The 15,755-nt window shown below is 67.7% G+C and overlaps 7 non-coding genes across 7 annotated transcripts; all 7 read right to left on the bottom strand.

Annotated features, from left to right (window-relative positions):
• Window positions 1-502: 502 nt before the first annotated feature.
• LOC141412609 (5S ribosomal RNA) lies at window positions 503-621 on the bottom strand. The gene has a single exon (XR_012437450.1). It is a non-coding gene; the product is annotated as a 5S ribosomal RNA (ribosomal RNA).
• A 2,141-nt stretch (window positions 622-2,762) lies between these two features.
• LOC141412221 (5S ribosomal RNA) lies at window positions 2,763-2,881 on the bottom strand. The gene has a single exon (XR_012437060.1). It is a non-coding gene; the product is annotated as a 5S ribosomal RNA (ribosomal RNA).
• A 2,145-nt stretch (window positions 2,882-5,026) lies between these two features.
• LOC141412620 (5S ribosomal RNA) lies at window positions 5,027-5,145 on the bottom strand. The gene has a single exon (XR_012437461.1). It is a non-coding gene; the product is annotated as a 5S ribosomal RNA (ribosomal RNA).
• Window positions 5,146-7,290: 2,145 nt separating this feature from the next.
• Window positions 7,291-7,409, bottom strand: LOC141412631 (5S ribosomal RNA). Its single transcript, XR_012437472.1, has one exon. It is a non-coding gene; the product is annotated as a 5S ribosomal RNA (ribosomal RNA).
• Window positions 7,410-9,554: 2,145 nt separating this feature from the next.
• On the bottom strand, window positions 9,555-9,673 carry LOC141411884 (5S ribosomal RNA). Its single transcript, XR_012436724.1, has one exon. It is a non-coding gene; the product is annotated as a 5S ribosomal RNA (ribosomal RNA).
• A 2,145-nt stretch (window positions 9,674-11,818) lies between these two features.
• Window positions 11,819-11,937, bottom strand: LOC141412642 (5S ribosomal RNA). Its single transcript, XR_012437484.1, has one exon. It is a non-coding gene; the product is annotated as a 5S ribosomal RNA (ribosomal RNA).
• A 2,149-nt stretch (window positions 11,938-14,086) lies between these two features.
• On the bottom strand, window positions 14,087-14,205 carry LOC141412653 (5S ribosomal RNA). Its single transcript, XR_012437495.1, has one exon. It is a non-coding gene; the product is annotated as a 5S ribosomal RNA (ribosomal RNA).
• Between the last annotated feature and the right edge of the window lie 1,550 nt (window positions 14,206-15,755).

A 15,755-nucleotide genomic window follows, 5' to 3' on the forward strand; every position in this document is an offset into this window, starting at 1 on the left:
CTGGCTGCCCTGTCTTGGGTTGAGCGACGGAGCGCGACGTGGAGCAGCACCCGACTGAGGCTCCCTGCTTCTCTGTCCCCTGGCGTCTTGCCCTGGACCCAGTGCACCACCTTGTGGCGAGCCCAGGTGTGGCGCGTCCCGCTGTGGGGCCCGCTGGGGTGCAGGACCCACTTTCTCATGGCTTCCGCACGTCCCTCCCCGCCCGCCTGGAGGGCAGTTGGGGAGCGGTCCCCAACGTGGCCTGGGACCAACCTCGCTGGTGACCCGTGTCGCGGGCGCGCGCCCCAGGAGAGTGTGGGGAGGGGAGAGGATTCGGGGACGTAGCTGTGAGGATTCGGTGTGCGTGGGTCTGGCGGGTGGCCCGGACGGGGTCGGGGTCGTGGTCACGGTGGGTCGTTGTGGTGGTGGTGGTGGTGGTGGTGCTGGGGGTGGTGGTGGTGGTGGGGGGGGTGGTGGCGAAGTCCCCGAAGACAAAAGGAGCAGCGAGGGAGGGAGGAGCAAAAGCCTACAGCACCCGGTATTCCCAGGCGGTCTCCCATCCAAGTACTAACCAGGCCCGACCCTGCTTAGCTTCCGAGATCAGACGAGATCGGGCGCGTTCAGGGTGGTATGGCCGTAGACGCTAGCCGCCGCCTCCGGGAGCCCCAAGAGCCTGCCGAGGGCCCCGGCGTGCGTCTCCACGCTGCTCTCCTGGCACGGCTGGGAGTCCGGGTGGGGGCTGGCAGCCCGGGGCCAGCGGCCAGAGGCCCCGCGCGCCTGCTCGGGCAGCCGGTCTCGCCCAGGTGGCCGCTGGGTGGCTTTCTTCCCGAGGTGTCCTGCTGCCAGGACGAGGGTCAAGTTTTCTCGGGGGAAAATTTCTCAGTGCTCTCGGGCGCTTGTTCTTCTGGGAATGTCCACTGCTGTGGCCAAGGCGGGGGACGCACAGCTCGGGCCAGGGCAAGCAGCCGCCCTCCTCCGTCGCCTCCTGGAGCCGTATCCTTGGGTGGGTGCGTGGCTCCCAGCGGAGGTCTCGGGGACCCTTCCGGCCCTCTTCGTCCGGAAAGCGCCACTGCCCCTCCAGCCCATCAGGAAAACGGCAGCCGCGTCCTTCGCCGACCCGCTCCGCCCTCCTCCACACTCAGGGCCTGGGGCTGCGGGGCTGAATCGTGAGGCTTTCCAGCCCAGGACTTCACCTCTGGCCCCTTTCACACCCGGGATCTTGGGAAGAAGAAACAAAACCAAACACAGCCAAAGCCATCTCCTCCGACCCGGGGCCCCTCCACATCCCTTCCGATCCCGGGTTCCTGCCGGCCTCCCGGGGCGTTTCTCCCAGGCAGGCCTTCGCGGCCACTACACGGGGCTGAGCACTCGAGTCCTCGGGCGTCACGGGGCCCGCGGCCACGCCAAGCACGCACGACTCCCGGGTCTCGTCTGCTCCTGGGTGCCCTGGGCCTCTTCCCTGTGCCGCTGCTGGGTCTTGTGCCCCTGCTTGGCCTCCTTCAGACCCGGCCCCGTGCTACGCGGCCACGTGCTACAGGATCGTGCCAGCAGAACTGGCCCTGGCTGAGCCCCGTACCCACCCTCCTGCCATCCCTGGCCCTGCTAGCAAATGGCAGAGATCCTCTGGCCTCCGAGCCCAGACAAAAATCCTGATGCAGTTGGCCGAGGGGCCGCAAACCAAGGCTTCGCTTGTTCCCGCTCAGGCCCCAGCCATACCCTCTTGTCCTTCGGCTGCTCGTGTGTGGGGTGGGGGAGAGGAGGGTGCGTCCCCGTGCGTGCGTGCGTGGTCTGGGTGTCTCTGCGTGGTGTGTGTGTGTGTGTGTGTGTGTGTTAGATGCCGTGCCTGGTGTAGGTGGGGAAGAGCAAGCCCTCACGCACAGAGCCCCATCACACACTGGGGCCGGGCCGAGGGGGTCAATCTGCTCGGCCTTATTGCGTTGGGCATACATTGCAGAAGGTGGGTTTTCCAAGGCGGAGCAGAGGGTCCCGGCACCTGAGGTTGTCCACGGGGAGAATGTCTGTTCCACGGGGGCAAGCGGTCCCTTCCGTCGTGCCCAAGCCCATGTGACCCCGAAGGCCAGGTGGCCCCGGTCCTTGAGCTGACTGAGGAGTGCTTTGAGACCCGGAGGGTGGCACAGGCGACTGGGCGCCAGCGGCGGCCCTCCCTCCCTTTGAGCGGGACGGGGAGCTGCCGCTGGCATCCGGAGCTCTGGCGGCCTGCGCCCTCTGTCCCTGTGACCGCAGGCTCTGCCGTGGGAGGCGGGATCCCACGTAGAGGTCGCGCGCTGGCTGCCCTGTCTTGGGTTGAGCGACGGAGCGCGACGTGGAGCAGCACCCGACTGAGGCTCCCTGCTTCTCTGTCCCCTGGCGTCTTGCCCTGGACCCAGTGCACCACCTTGTGGCGAGCCCAGGTGTGGCGCGTCCCGCTGTGGGGCCCGCTGGGGTGCAGGACCCACTTTCTCATGGCTTCCGCACGTCCCTCCCCGCCCGCCTGGAGGGCAGTTGGGGAGCGGTCCCCAACGTGGCCTGGGACCAACCTCGCTGGTGACCCGTGTCGCGGGCGCGCGCCCCAGGAGAGTGTGGGGAGGGGAGAGGATTCGGGGACGTAGCTGTGAGGATTCGGTGTGCGTGGGTCTGGCGGGTGGCCCGGACGGGGTCGGGGTCGTGGTCACGGTGGGTCGTTGTGGTGGTGGTGGTGGTGGTGCTGGGGGTGGTGGTGGTGGTGGGGGGGTGGTGGCGAAGTCCCCGAAGACAAAAGGAGCAGCGAGGGAGGGAGGAGCAAAAGCCTACAGCACCTGGTATTCCCAGGCGGTCTCCCATCCAAGTACTAACCAGGCCCGACCCTGCTTAGCTTCCGAGATCAGACGAGATCGGGCGCGTTCAGGGTGGTATGGCCGTAGACGCTAGCCGCCGCCTCCGGGAGCCCCAAGAGCCTGCCGAGGGCCCCGGCGTGCGTCTCCACGCTGCTCTCCTGGCACGGCTGGGAGTCCGGGTGGGGGCTGGCAGCCCGGGGCCAGCGGCCAGAGGCCCCGCGCGCCTGCTCGGGCAGCCGGTCTCGCCCAGGTGGCCGCTGGGTGGCTTTCTTCCAGAGGTGTCCTGCTGCCAGGACGAGGGTCAAGTTTTCTCGGGGGAAAATTTCTCAGTGCTCTCGGGCGCTTGTTCTTCTGGGAATGTCCACTGCTGTGGCCAAGGCGGGGGACGCACAGCTCGGGCCAGGGCAAGCAGCCGCCCTCCTCCGTCGCCTCCTGGAGCCGTATCCTTGGGTGGGTGCGTGGCTCCCAGCGGAGGTCTCGGGGACCCTTCCGGTCCTCTTCGTCCGGAAAGCGCCACTGCCCCTCCAGCCCATCAGGAAAACGGCAGCCGCGCCCTTCGCCGACCCGCTCCGCCCTCCTCCACACTCAGGGCCTGGGGCTGCGGGGCTGAATCGTGAGGCTTTCCAGCCCAGGACTTCACCTCTGGCCCCTTTCACACCCGGGATCTTGGGAAGAAGAAACAAAACCAAACACAGCCAAAGCCATCTCCTCCGACCCGGGGCCCCTCCACATCCCTTCCGATCCCGGGTTCCTGCCGGCCTCCCGGGGCGTTTCTCCCAGGCAGGCCTTCGCGGCCACTACACGGGGCTGAGCACTCGAGTCCTCGGGCGTCACGGGGCCCGCGGCCACGCCAAGCACGCACGACTCCCGGGTCTCGTCTGCTCCTGGGTGCCCTGGGCCTCTTCCCTGTGCCGCTGCTGGGTCTTGTGCCCCTGCTTGGCCTCCTTCAGACCCGGCCCCGTGCTACGCGGACACGTGCTACAGGATCGTGCCAGCAGAACTGGCCCTGGCTGAGCCCCGTACCCACCCTCCTGCCATCCCTGGCCCTGCTAGCAAATGGCAGAGATCCTCTGGCCTCCGAGCCCAGACAAAAATCCTGATGCAGTTGGCCGAGGGGCCGCAAACCAAGGCTTCGCTTGTTCCCGCTCAGGCCCCAGCCATACCCTCTTGTCCTTCGGCTGCTCGTGTGTGGGGTGGGGGAGAGGAGGGTGCGTCCCCGTGCGTGCGTGCGTGGTCTGGGTGTCTCTGCGTGGTGTGTGTGTGTGTGTGTGTGTGTGTTAGATGCCGTGCCTGGTGTAGGTGGGGAAGAGCAAGCCCTCACGCACAGAGCCCCATCACACACTGGGGCCGGGCCGAGGGGGTCAATCTGCTCGGCCTGATTGCGTTGGGCATACATTGCAGAAGGTGGGTTTTCCAAGGCGGAGCAGAGGGTCCCGGCACCTGAGGTTGTCCACGGGGAGAATGTCTGTTCCACGGGGGCAAGCGGTCCCTTCCGTCGTGCCCAAGCCCATGTGACCCCGAAGGCCAGGTGGCCCCGGTCCTTGAGCTGACTGAGGAGTGCTTTGAGACCCGGAGGGTGGCACAGGCGACTGGGCGCCAGCGGCGGCCCTCCCTCCCTTTGAGCGGGACGGGGAGCTGCCGCTGGCATCCGGAGCTCTGGCGGCCTGCGCCCTCTGTCCCTGTGACCGCAGGCTCTGCCGTGGGAGGCGGGATCCCACGTAGAGGTCGCGCGCTGGCTGCCCTGTCTTGGGTTGAGCGACGGAGCGCGACGTGGAGCAGCACCCGACTGAGGCTCCCTGCTTCTCTGTCCCCTGGCGTCTTGCCCTGGACCCAGTGCACCACCTTGTGGCGAGCCCAGGTGTGGCGCGTCCCGCTGTGGGGCCCGCTGGGGTGCAGGACCCACTTTCTCATGGCTTCCGCACGTCCCTCCCCGCCCGCCTGGAGGGCAGTTGGGGAGCGGTCCCCAACGTGGCCTGGGACCAACCTCGCTGGTGACCCGTGTCGCGGGCGCGCGCCCCAGGAGAGTGTGGGGAGGGGAGAGGATTCGGGGACGTAGCTGTGAGGATTCGGTGTGCGTGGGTCTGGCGGGTGGCCCGGACGGGGTCGGGGTCGTGGTCACGGTGGGTCGTTGTGGTGGTGGTGGTGGTGGTGGTGCTGGGGGTGGTGGTGGTGGTGGGGGGGGTGGTGGCGAAGTCCCCGAAGACAAAAGGAGCAGCGAGGGAGGGAGGAGCAAAAGCCTACAGCACCCGGTATTCCCAGGCGGTCTCCCATCCAAGTACTAACCAGGCCCGACCCTGCTTAGCTTCCGAGATCAGACGAGATCGGGCGCGTTCAGGGTGGTATGGCCGTAGACGCTAGCCGCCGCCTCCGGGAGCCCCAAGAGCCTGCCGAGGGCCCCGGCGTGCGTCTCCACGCTGCTCTCCTGGCACGGCTGGGAGTCCGGGTGGGGGCTGGCAGCCCGGGGCCAGCGGCCAGAGGCCCCGCGCGCCTGCTCGGGCAGCCGGTCTCGCCCAGGTGGCCGCTGGGTGGCTTTCTTCCCGAGGTGTCCTGCTGCCAGGACGAGGGTCAAGTTTTCTCGGGGGAAAATTTCTCAGTGCTCTCGGGCGCTTGTTCTTCTGGGAATGTCCACTGCTGTGGCCAAGGCGGGGGACGCACAGCTCGGGCCAGGGCAAGCAGCCGCCCTCCTCCGTCGCCTCCTGGAGCCGTATCCTTGGGTGGGTGCGTGGCTCCCAGCGGAGGTCTCGGGGACCCTTCCGGTCCTCTTCGTCCGGAAAGCGACACTGCCCCTCCAGCCCATCAGGAAAACGGCAGCCGCGCCCTTCGCCGACCCGCTCCGCCCTCCTCCACACTCAGGGCCTGGGGCTGCGGGGCTGAATCGTGAGGCTTTCCAGCCCAGGACTTCACCTCTGGCCCCTTTCACACCCGGGATCTTGGGAAGAAGAAACAAAACCAAACACAGCCAAAGCCATCTCCTCCGACCCGGGGCCCCTCCACATCCCTTCCGATCCCGGGTTCCTGCCGGCCTCCCGGGGCGTTTCTCCCAGGCAGGCCTTCGCGGCCACTACACGGGGCTGAGCACTCGAGTCCTCGGGCGTCACGGGGCCCGCGGCCACGCCAAGCACGCACGACTCCCGGGTCTCGTCTGCTCCTGGGTGCCCTGGGCCTCTTCCCTGTGCCGCTGCTGGGTCTTGTGCCCCTGCTTGGCCTCCTTCAGACCCGGCCCCGTGCTACGCGGCCACGTGCTACAGGATCGTGCCAGCAGAACTGGCCCTGGCTGAGCCCCGTACCCACCCTCCTGCCATCCCTGGCCCTGCTAGCAAATGGCAGAGATCCTCTGGCCTCCGAGCCCAGACAAAAATCCTGATGCAGTTGGCCGAGGGGCCGCAAACCAAGGCTTCGCTTGTTCCCGCTCAGGCCCCAGCCATACCCTCTTGTCCTTCGGCTGCTCGTGTGTGGGGTGGGGGAGAGGAGGGTGCGTCCCCGTGCGTGCGTGCGTGGTCTGGGTGTCTCTGCGTGGTGTGTGTGTGTGTGTGCGTGTGTGTTAGATGCCGTGCCTGGTGTAGGTGGGGAAGAGCAAGCCCTCACGCACAGAGCCCCATCACACACTGGGGCCGGGCCGAGGGGGTCAATCTGCTCGGCCTGATTGCGTTGGGCATACATTGCAGAAGGTGGGTTTTCCAAGGCGGAGCAGAGGGTCCCGGCACCTGAGGTTGTCCACGGGGAGAATGTCTGTTCCACGGGGGCAAGCGGTCCCTTCCGTCGTGCCCAAGCCCATGTGACCCCAAAGGCCAGGTGGCCCCGGTCCTTGAGCTGACTGAGGAGTGCTTTGAGACCCGGAGGGTGGCACAGGCGACTGGGCGCCAGCGGCGGCCCTCCCTCCCTTTGAGCGGGACGGGGAGCTGCCGCTGGCATCCGGAGCTCTGGCGGCCTGCGCCCTCTGTCCCTGTGACCGCAGGCTCTGCCGTGGGAGGCGGGATCCCACGTAGAGGTCGCGCGCTGGCTGCCCTGTCTTGGGTTGAGCGACGGAGCGCGACGTGGAGCAGCACCCGACTGAGGCTCCCTGCTTCTCTGTCCCCTGGCGTCTTGCCCTGGACCCAGTGCACCACCTTGTGGCGAGCCCAGGTGTGGCGCGTCCCGCTGTGGGGCCCGCTGGGGTGCAGGACCCACTTTCTCATGGCTTCCGCACGTCCCTCCCCGCCCGCCTGGAGGGCAGTTGGGGAGCGGTCCCCAACGTGGCCTGGGACCAACCTCGCTGGTGACCCGTGTCGCGGGCGCGCGCCCCAGGAGAGTGTGGGGAGGGGAGAGGATTCGGGGACGTAGCTGTGAGGATTCGGTGTGCGTGGGTCTGGCGGGTGGCCCGGACGGGGTCGGGGTCGTGGTCACGGTGGGTCGTTGTGGTGGTGGTGGTGGTGGTGGTGCTGGGGGTGGTGGTGGTGGTGGGGGGGGTGGTGGCGAAGTCCCCGAAGACAAAAGGAGCAGCGAGGGAGGGAGGAGCAAAAGCCTACAGCACCCGGTATTCCCAGGCGGTCTCCCATCCAAGTACTAACCAGGCCCGACCCTGCTTAGCTTCCGAGATCAGACGAGATCGGGCGCGTTCAGGGTGGTATGGCCGTAGACGCTAGCCGCCGCCTCCGGGAGCCCCAAGAGCCTGCCGAGGGCCCCGGCGTGCGTCTCCACGCTGCTCTCCTGGCACGGCTGGGAGTCCGGGTGGGGGCTGGCAGCCCGGGGCCAGCGGCCAGAGGCCCCGCGCGCCTGCTCGGGCAGCCGGTCTCGCCCAGGTGGCCGCTGGGTGGCTTTCTTCCCGAGGTGTCCTGCTGCCAGGACGAGGGTCAAGTTTTCTCGGGGGAAAATTTCTCAGTGCTCTCGGGCGCTTGTTCTTCTGGGAATGTCCACTGCTGTGGCCAAGGCGGGGGACGCACAGCTCGGGCCAGGGCAAGCAGCCGCCCTCCTCCGTCGCCTCCTGGAGCCGTATCCTTGGGTGGGTGCGTGGCTCCCAGCGGAGGTCTCGGGGACCCTTCCGGTCCTCTTCGTCCGGAAAGCGCCACTGCCCCTCCAGCCCATCAGGAAAACGGCAGCCGCGCCCTTCGCCGACCCGCTCCGCCCTCCTCCACACTCAGGGCCTGGGGCTGCGGGGCTGAATCGTGAGGCTTTCCAGCCCAGGACTTCACCTCTGGCCCCTTTCACACCCGGGATCTTGGGAAGAAGAAACAAAACCAAACACAGCCAAAGCCATCTCCTCCGACCCGGGGCCCCTCCACATCCCTTCCGATCCCGGGTTCCTGCCGGCCTCCCGGGGCGTTTCTCCCAGGCAGGCCTTCGCGGCCACTACACGGGGCTGAGCACTCGAGTCCTCGGGCGTCACGGGGCCCGCGGCCACGCCAAGCACGCACGACTCCCGGGTCTCGTCTGCTCCTGGGTGCCCTGGGCCTCTTCCCTGTGCCGCTGCTGGGTCTTGTGCCCCTGCTTGGCCTCCTTCAGACCCGGCCCCGTGCTACGCGGCCACGTGCTACAGGATCGTGCCAGCAGAACTGGCCCTGGCTGAGCCCCGTACCCACCCTCCTGCCATCCCTGGCCCTGCTAGCAAATGGCAGAGATCCTCTGGCCTCCGAGCCCAGACAAAAATCCTGATGCAGTTGGCCGAGGGGCCGCAAACCAAGGCTTCGCTTGTTCCCGCTCAGGCCCCAGCCATACCCTCTTGTCCTTCGGCTGCTCGTGTGTGGGGTGGGGGAGAGGAGGGTGCGTCCCCGTGCGTGCGTGCGTGGTCTGGGTGTCTCTGCGTGGTGTGTGTGTGTGTGTGCGTGTGTGTTAGATGCCGTGCCTGGTGTAGGTGGGGAAGAGCAAGCCCTCACGCACAGAGCCCCATCACACACTGGGGCCGGGCCGAGGGGGTCAATCTGCTCGGCCTGATTGCGTTGGGCATACATTGCAGAAGGTGGGTTTTCCAAGGCGGAGCAGAGGGTCCCGGCACCTGAGGTTGTCCACGGGGAGAATGTCTGTTCCACGGGGGCAAGCGGTCCCTTCCGTCGTGCCCAAGCCCATGTGACCCCGAAGGCCAGGTGGCCCCGGTCCTTGAGCTGACTGAGGAGTGCTTTGAGACCCGGAGGGTGGCACAGGCGACTGGGCGCCAGCGGCGGCCCTCCCTCCCTTTGAGCGGGACGGGGAGCTGCCGCTGGCATCCGGAGCTCTGGCGGCCTGCGCCCTCTGTCCCTGTGACCGCAGGCTCTGCCGTGGGAGGCGGGATCCCACGTAGAGGTCGCGCGCTGGCTGCCCTGTCTTGGGTTGAGCGACGGAGCGCGACGTGGAGCAGCACCCGACTGAGGCTCCCTGCTTCTCTGTCCCCTGGCGTCTTGCCCTGGACCCAGTGCACCACCTTGTGGCGAGCCCAGGTGTGGCGCGTCCCGCTGTGGGGCCCGCTGGGGTGCAGGACCCACTTTCTCATGGCTTCCGCACGTCCCTCCCCGCCCGCCTGGAGGGCAGTTGGGGAGCGGTCCCCAACGTGGCCTGGGACCAACCTCGCTGGTGACCCGTGTCGCGGGCGCGCGCCCCAGGAGAGTGTGGGGAGGGGAGAGGATTCGGGGACGTAGCTGTGAGGATTCGGTGTGCGTGGGTCTGGCAGGTGGCCCGGACGGGGTCGGGGTCGTGGTCACGGTGGGTCGTTGTGGTGGTGGTGGTGGTGGTGGTGCTGGGGGTGGTGGTGGTGGTGGGGGGGGTGGTGGCGAAGTCCCTGAAGACAAAAGGAGCAGCGAGGGAGGGAGGAGCAAAAGCCTACAGCACCCGGTATTCCCAGGCGGTCTCCCATCCAAGTACTAACCAGGCCCGACCCTGCTTAGCTTCCGAGATCAGACGAGATCGGGCGCTTTCAGGGTGGTATGGCCGTAGACGCTAGCCGCCGCCTCCGGGAGCCCCAAGAGCCTGCCGAGGGCCCCGGCGTGCGTCTCCACGCTGCTCTCCTGGCACGGCTGGGAGTCCGGGTGGGGGCTGGCAGCCCGGGGCCAGCGGCCAGAGGCCCCGCGCGCCTGCTCGGGCAGCCGGTCTCGCCCAGGTGGCCGCTGGGTGGCTTTCTTCCCGAGGTGTCCTGCTGCCAGGACGAGGGTCAAGTTTTCTCGGGGGAAAATTTCTCAGTGCTCTCGGGCGCTTGTTCTTCTGGGAATGTCCACTGCTGTGGCCAAGGCGGGGGACGCACAGCTCGGGCCAGGGCAAGCAGCCGCCCTCCTCCGTCGCCTCCTGGAGCCGTATCCTTGGGTGGGTGCGTGGCTCCCAGCGGAGGTCTCGGGGACCCTTCCGGTCCTCTTCGTCCGGAAAGCGCCACTGCCCCTCCAGCCCATCAGGAAAACGGCAGCCGCGCCCTTCGCCGACCCGCTCCGCCCTCCTCCACACTCAGGGCCTGGGGCTGCGGGGCTGAATCGTGAGGCTTTCCAGCCCAGGACTTCACCTCTGGCCCCTTTCACACCCGGGATCTTGGGAAGAAGAAACAAAACCAAACACAGCCAAAGCCATCTCCTCCGACCCGGGGCCCCTCCACATCCCTTCCGATCCCGGGTTCCTGCCGGCCTCCCGGGGCGTTTCTCCCAGGCAGGCCTTCGCGGCCACTACACGGGGCTGAGCACTCGAGTCCTCGGGCGTCACGGGGCCCGCGGCCACGCCAAGCACGCACGACTCCCGGGTCTCGTCTGCTCCTGGGTGCCCTGGGCCTCTTCCCTGTGCCGCTGCTGGGTCTTGTGCCCCTGCTTGGCCTCCTTCAGACCCGGCCCCGTGCTACGCGGCCACGTGCTACAGGATCGTGCCAGCAGAACTGGCCCTGGCTGAGCCCCGTACCCACCCTCCTGCCATCCCTGGCCCTGCTAGCAAATGGCAGAGATCCTCTGGCCTCCGAGCCCAGACAAAAATCCTGATGCAGTTGGCCGAGGGGCCGCAAACCAAGGCTTCGCTTGTTCCCGCTCAGGCCCCAGCCATACCCTCTTGTCCTTCGGCTGCTCGTGTGTGGGGTGGGGGAGAGGAGGGTGCGTCCCCGTGCGTGCGTGCGTGGTCTGGGTGTCTCTGCGTGGTGTGTGTGTGTGTGTGTGTGTGTGTTAGATGCCGTGCCTGGTGTAGGTGGGGAAGAGCAAGCCCTCACGCACAGAGCCCCATCACACACTGGGGCCGGGCCGAGGGGGTCAATCTGCTCGGCCTGATTGCGTTGGGCATACATTGCAGAAGGTGGGTTTTCCAAGGCGGAGCAGAGGGTCCCGGCACCTGAGGTTGTCCACGGGGAGAATGTCTGTTCCACGGGGGCAAGCGGTCCCTTCCGTCGTGCCCAAGCCCATGTGACCCCGAAGGCCAGGTGGCCCCGGTCCTTGAGCTGACTGAGGAGTGCTTTGAGACCCGGAGGGTGGCACAGGCGACTGGGCGCCAGCGGCGGCCCTCCCTCCCTTTGAGCGGGACGGGGAGCTGCCGCTGGCATCCGGAGCTCTGGCGGCCTGCGCCCTCTGTCCCTGTGACCGCAGGCTCTGCCGTGGGAGGCGGGATCCCACGTAGAGGTCGCGCGCTGGCTGCCCTGTCTTGGGTTGAGCGACGGAGCGCGACGTGGAGCAGCACCCGACTGAGGCTCCCTGCTTCTCTGTCCCCTGGCGTCTTGCCCTGGACCCAGTGCACCACCTTGTGGCGAGCCCAGGTGTGGCGCGTCCCGCTGTGGGGCCCGCTGGGGTGCAGGACCCACTTTCTCATGGCTTCCGCACGTCCCTCCCCGCCCGCCTGGAGGGCAGTTGGGGAGCGGTCCCCAACGTGGCCTGGGACCAACCTCGCTGGTGACCCGTGTCGCGGGCGCGCGCCCCAGGAGAGTGTGGGGAGGGGAGAGGATTCGGGGACGTAGCTGTGAGGATTCGGTGTGCGTGGGTCTGGCGGGTGGCCCGGACGGGGTCGGGGTCGTGGTCACGGTGGGTCGTTGTGGTGGTGGTGGTGGTGGTGGTGCTGGGGGTGGTGGTGGTGGTGGGGGGGGTGGTGGCGAAGTCCCCGAAGACAAAAGGAGCAGCGAGGGAGGGAGGAGCAAAAGCCTACAGCACCCGGTATTCCCAGGCGGTCTCCCATCCAAGTACTAACCAGGCCCGACCCTGCTTAGCTTCCGAGATCAGACGAGATCGGGCGCGTTCAGGGTGGTATGGCCGTAGACGCTAGCCGCCGCCTCCGGGAGCCCCAAGAGCCTGCCGAGGGCCCCGGCGTGCGTCTCCACGCTGCTCTCCTGGCACGGCTGGGAGTCCGGGTGGGGGCTGGCAGCCCGGGGCCAGCGGCCAGAGGCCCCGCGCGCCTGCTCGGGCAGCCGGTCTCGCCCAGGTGGCCGCTGGGTGGCTTTCTTCCCGAGGTGTCCTGCTGCCAGGACGAGGGTCAAGTTTTCTCGGGGGAAAATTTCTCAGTGCTCTCGGGCGCTTGTTCTTCTGGGAATGTCCACTGCTGTGGCCAAGGCGGGGGACGCACAGCTCGGGCCAGGGCAAGCAGCCGCCCTCCTCCGTCGCCTCCTGGAGCCGTATCCTTGGGTGGGTGCGTGGCTCCCAGCGGAGGTCTCGGGGACCCTTCCGGTCCTCTTCGTCCGGAAAGCGCCACTGCCCCTCCAGCCCATCAGGAAAACGGCAGCCGCGCCCTTCGCCGACCCGCTCCGCCCTCCTCCACACTCAGGGCCTGGGGCTGCGGGGCTGAATCGTGAGGCTTTCCAGCCCAGGACTTCACCTCTGGCCCCTTTCACACCCGGGATCTTGGGAAGAAGAAACAAAACCAAACACAGCCAAAGCCATCTCCTCCGACCCGGGGCCCCTCCACATCCCTTCCGATCCCGGGTTCCTGCCGGCCTCCCGGGGCGTTTCTCCCAGGCAGGCCTTCGCGGCCACTACACGGGGCTGAGCACTCGAGTCCTCGGGCGTCACGGGGCCCGCGGCCACGCCAAGCACGCACGACTCCCGGGTCTCGTCTGCTCCTGGGTGCCCTGGGCCTCTTCCCTGTGCCGCTGCTGGGTCTTGTGCCCCTGCTTGGCCTCCATCAGACCCGGCCCCGTGCTACGCGGCCACGTGCTACAGGATCGTGCCAGCAGAACTCTCCCTGGCTGAGCCCCGTACCCACCCTCCTGCCATCCCTGGCCCTGCTAGCAAATGGCAGAGATCCTCTGGCCTCCGAGCCCAGACAAAAATCCTGATGCAGATGGCCGAGGGGCCGCAAACCAAGGCTTCGCTTGTTCCCGCTCAGGCCCCAGCCATACCCTCTTGTCCTTCGGCTGCTCGTGTGTGGGGTGGGGGAGAGGAGGGTGCGTCCCCGTGCGTGCGTGCGTGGTCTGGGTGTCTCTGTGTGGTGTGTGTGTGTGTGTGTGTGTGTGTGTGTTAGATGCCGTGCCTGGTGTAGGTGGGGAAGAGCAAGCCCTCACGCACAGAGCCCCATCACACACTGGGGCCGGGCCGAGGGGGTCAATCTGCTCGGCCTGATTGCGTTGGGCATACATTGCAGAAGGTGGATTTTCCAAGGCGGAGCAGAGGGTCCCGGCACCTGAGGTTGTCCACGGGGAGAATGTCTGTTCCACGGGGGCAAGCGGTCCCTTCCGTCGTGCCCAAGCCCATGTGACCCCGAAGGCCAGGTGGCCCCGGTCCTTGAGCTGACTGAGGAGTGCTTTGAGACCCGGAGGGTGGCACAGGCGACTGGGCGCCAGCGGCGGCCCTCCCTCCCTTTGAGCGGGACGGGGAGCTGCCGCTGGCATCCGGAGCTCTGGCGGCCTGCGCCCTCTGTCCCTGTGACCGCAGGCTCTGCCGTGGGAGGCGGGATCCCACGTAGAGGTCGCGCGCTGGCTGCCCTGTCTTGGGTTGAGCGACGGAGCGCGACGTGGAGCAGCACCCGACTGAGGCTCCCTGCTTCTCTGTCCCCTGGCGTCTTGCCCTGGACCCAGTGCACCACCTTGTGGCGAGCCCAGGTGTGGCGCGTCCCGCTGTGGGGCCCGCTGGGGTGCAGGACCCACTTTCTCATGGCTTCCGCACGTCCCTCCCCGCCCGCCTGGAGGGCAGTTGGGGAGCGGTCCCCAACGTGGCCTGGGACCAACCTCGCTGGTGACCCGTGTCGCGGGCGCGCGCCCCAGGAGAGTGTGGGGAGGGGAGAGGATTCGGGGACGTAGCTGTGAGGATTCGGTGTGCGTGGGTCTGGCGGGTGGCCCGGACGGGGTCGGGGTCGTGGTCACGGTGGGTCGTTGTGGTGGTGGTGGTGGTGGTGGTGCTGGGGGTGGTGGTGGTGGTGGGGGGGGTGGTGGCGAAGTCCCCGAAGACAAAAGGAGCAGCGAGGGAGGGAGGAGCAAAAGCCTACAGCACCCGGTATTCCCAGGCGGTCTCCCATCCAAGTACTAACCAGGCCCGACCCTGCTTAGCTTCCGAGATCAGACGAGATCGGGCGCGTTCAGGGTGGTATGGCCGTAGACGCTAGCCGCCGCCTCCGGGAGCCCCAAGAGCCTGCCGAGGGCCCCGGCGTGCGTCTCCACGCTGCTCTCCTGGCACGGCTGGGAGTCCGGGTGGGGGCTGGCAGCCCGGGGCCAGCGGCCAGAGGCCCCGCGCGCCTGCTCGGGCAGCCGGTCTCGCCCAGGTGGACGCTGGGTGGCTTTCTTCCCGAGGTGTCCTGCTGCCAGGACGAGGGTCAAGTTTTCTCGGGGGAAAATTTCTCAGTGCTCTCGGGCGCTTGTTCTTCTGGGAATGTCCACTGCTGTGGCCAAGGCGGGGGACGCACAGCTCGGGCCAGGGCAAGCAGCCGCCCTCCTCCGTCGCCTCCTGGAGCCGTATCCTTGGGTGGGTGCGTGGCTCCCAGCGGAGGTCTCGGGGACCCTTCCGGTCCTCTTCGTCCGGAAAGCGCCACTGCCCCTCCAGCCCATCAGGAAAACGGCAGCCGCGCCCTTCGCCGACCCGCTCCGCCCTCCTCCACACTCAGGGCCTGGGGCTGCGGGGCTGAATCGTGAGGCTTTCCAGCCCAGGACTTCACCTCTGGCCCCTTTCACACCCGGGATCTTGGGAAGAAGAAACAAAACCAAACACAGCCAAAGCCATCTCCTCCGACCCGGGGCCCCTCCACATCCCTTCCGATCCCGGGTTCCTGCCGGCCTCCCGGGGCGTTTCTCCCAGGCAGGCCTTCGCGGCCACTACACGGGGCTGAGCACTCGAGTCCTCGGGCGTCACGGGGCCCGCGGCCACGCCAAGCACGCACGACTCCCGGGTCTCGTCTGCTCCTGGGTGCCCTGGGCCTCTTCCCTGTGCCGCTGCTGGGTCTTGTGCCCCTGCTTGGCCTCCATCAGACCCGGCCCCGTGCTACGCGGCCACGTGCTACAGGATCGTGCCAGCAGAACTCTCCCTGGCTGAGCCCCGTACCCACCCTCCTGCCATCCCTGGCCCTGCTAGCAAATGGCAGAGATCCTCTGGCCTCCGAGCCCAGACAAAGATCCTGATGCAGATGGCCGAGGGGCCGCAAACCAAGGCTTCGCTTGTTCCCGCTCAGGCCCCAGCCATACCCTCTTGTCCTTCGGCTGCTCGTGTGTGGGGTGGGGGAGAGGAGGGTGCGTCCCCGTGCGTGCGTGCGTGGTCTGGGTGTCTCTGTGTGGTGTGTGTGTGTGTGTGTGTGTGTGTGTGTTAGATGCCGTGCCTGGTGTAGGTGGGGAAGAGCAAGCCCTCACGCACAGAGCCCCATCACACACTGGGGCCGGGCCGAGGGGGTCAATCTGCTCGGCCTGATTGCGTTGGGCATACATTGCAGAAGGTGGGTTTTCCAAGGCGGAGCAGAGGGTCCCGGCACCTGAGGTTGTCCACGGGGAGAATGTCTGTTCCACGGGGGCAAGCGGTCCCTTCCGTCGTGCCCAAGCCCATGTGACCCCGAAGGCCAGGTGGCCCCGGTCCTTGAGCTGACTGAGGAGTGCTTTGAGACCCGGAGGGTGGCACAGGCGACTGGGCGCCAGCGGCGGACCTCCCTCCCTTTGAGCGGGATGGGGAG

This window comes from Castor canadensis, chromosome 10 (genome assembly GCF_047511655.1).
Source record: "Castor canadensis chromosome 10, mCasCan1.hap1v2, whole genome shotgun sequence".
In the NCBI taxonomy this organism is placed as follows: Eukaryota; Metazoa; Chordata; class Mammalia; order Rodentia; family Castoridae; genus Castor; species Castor canadensis.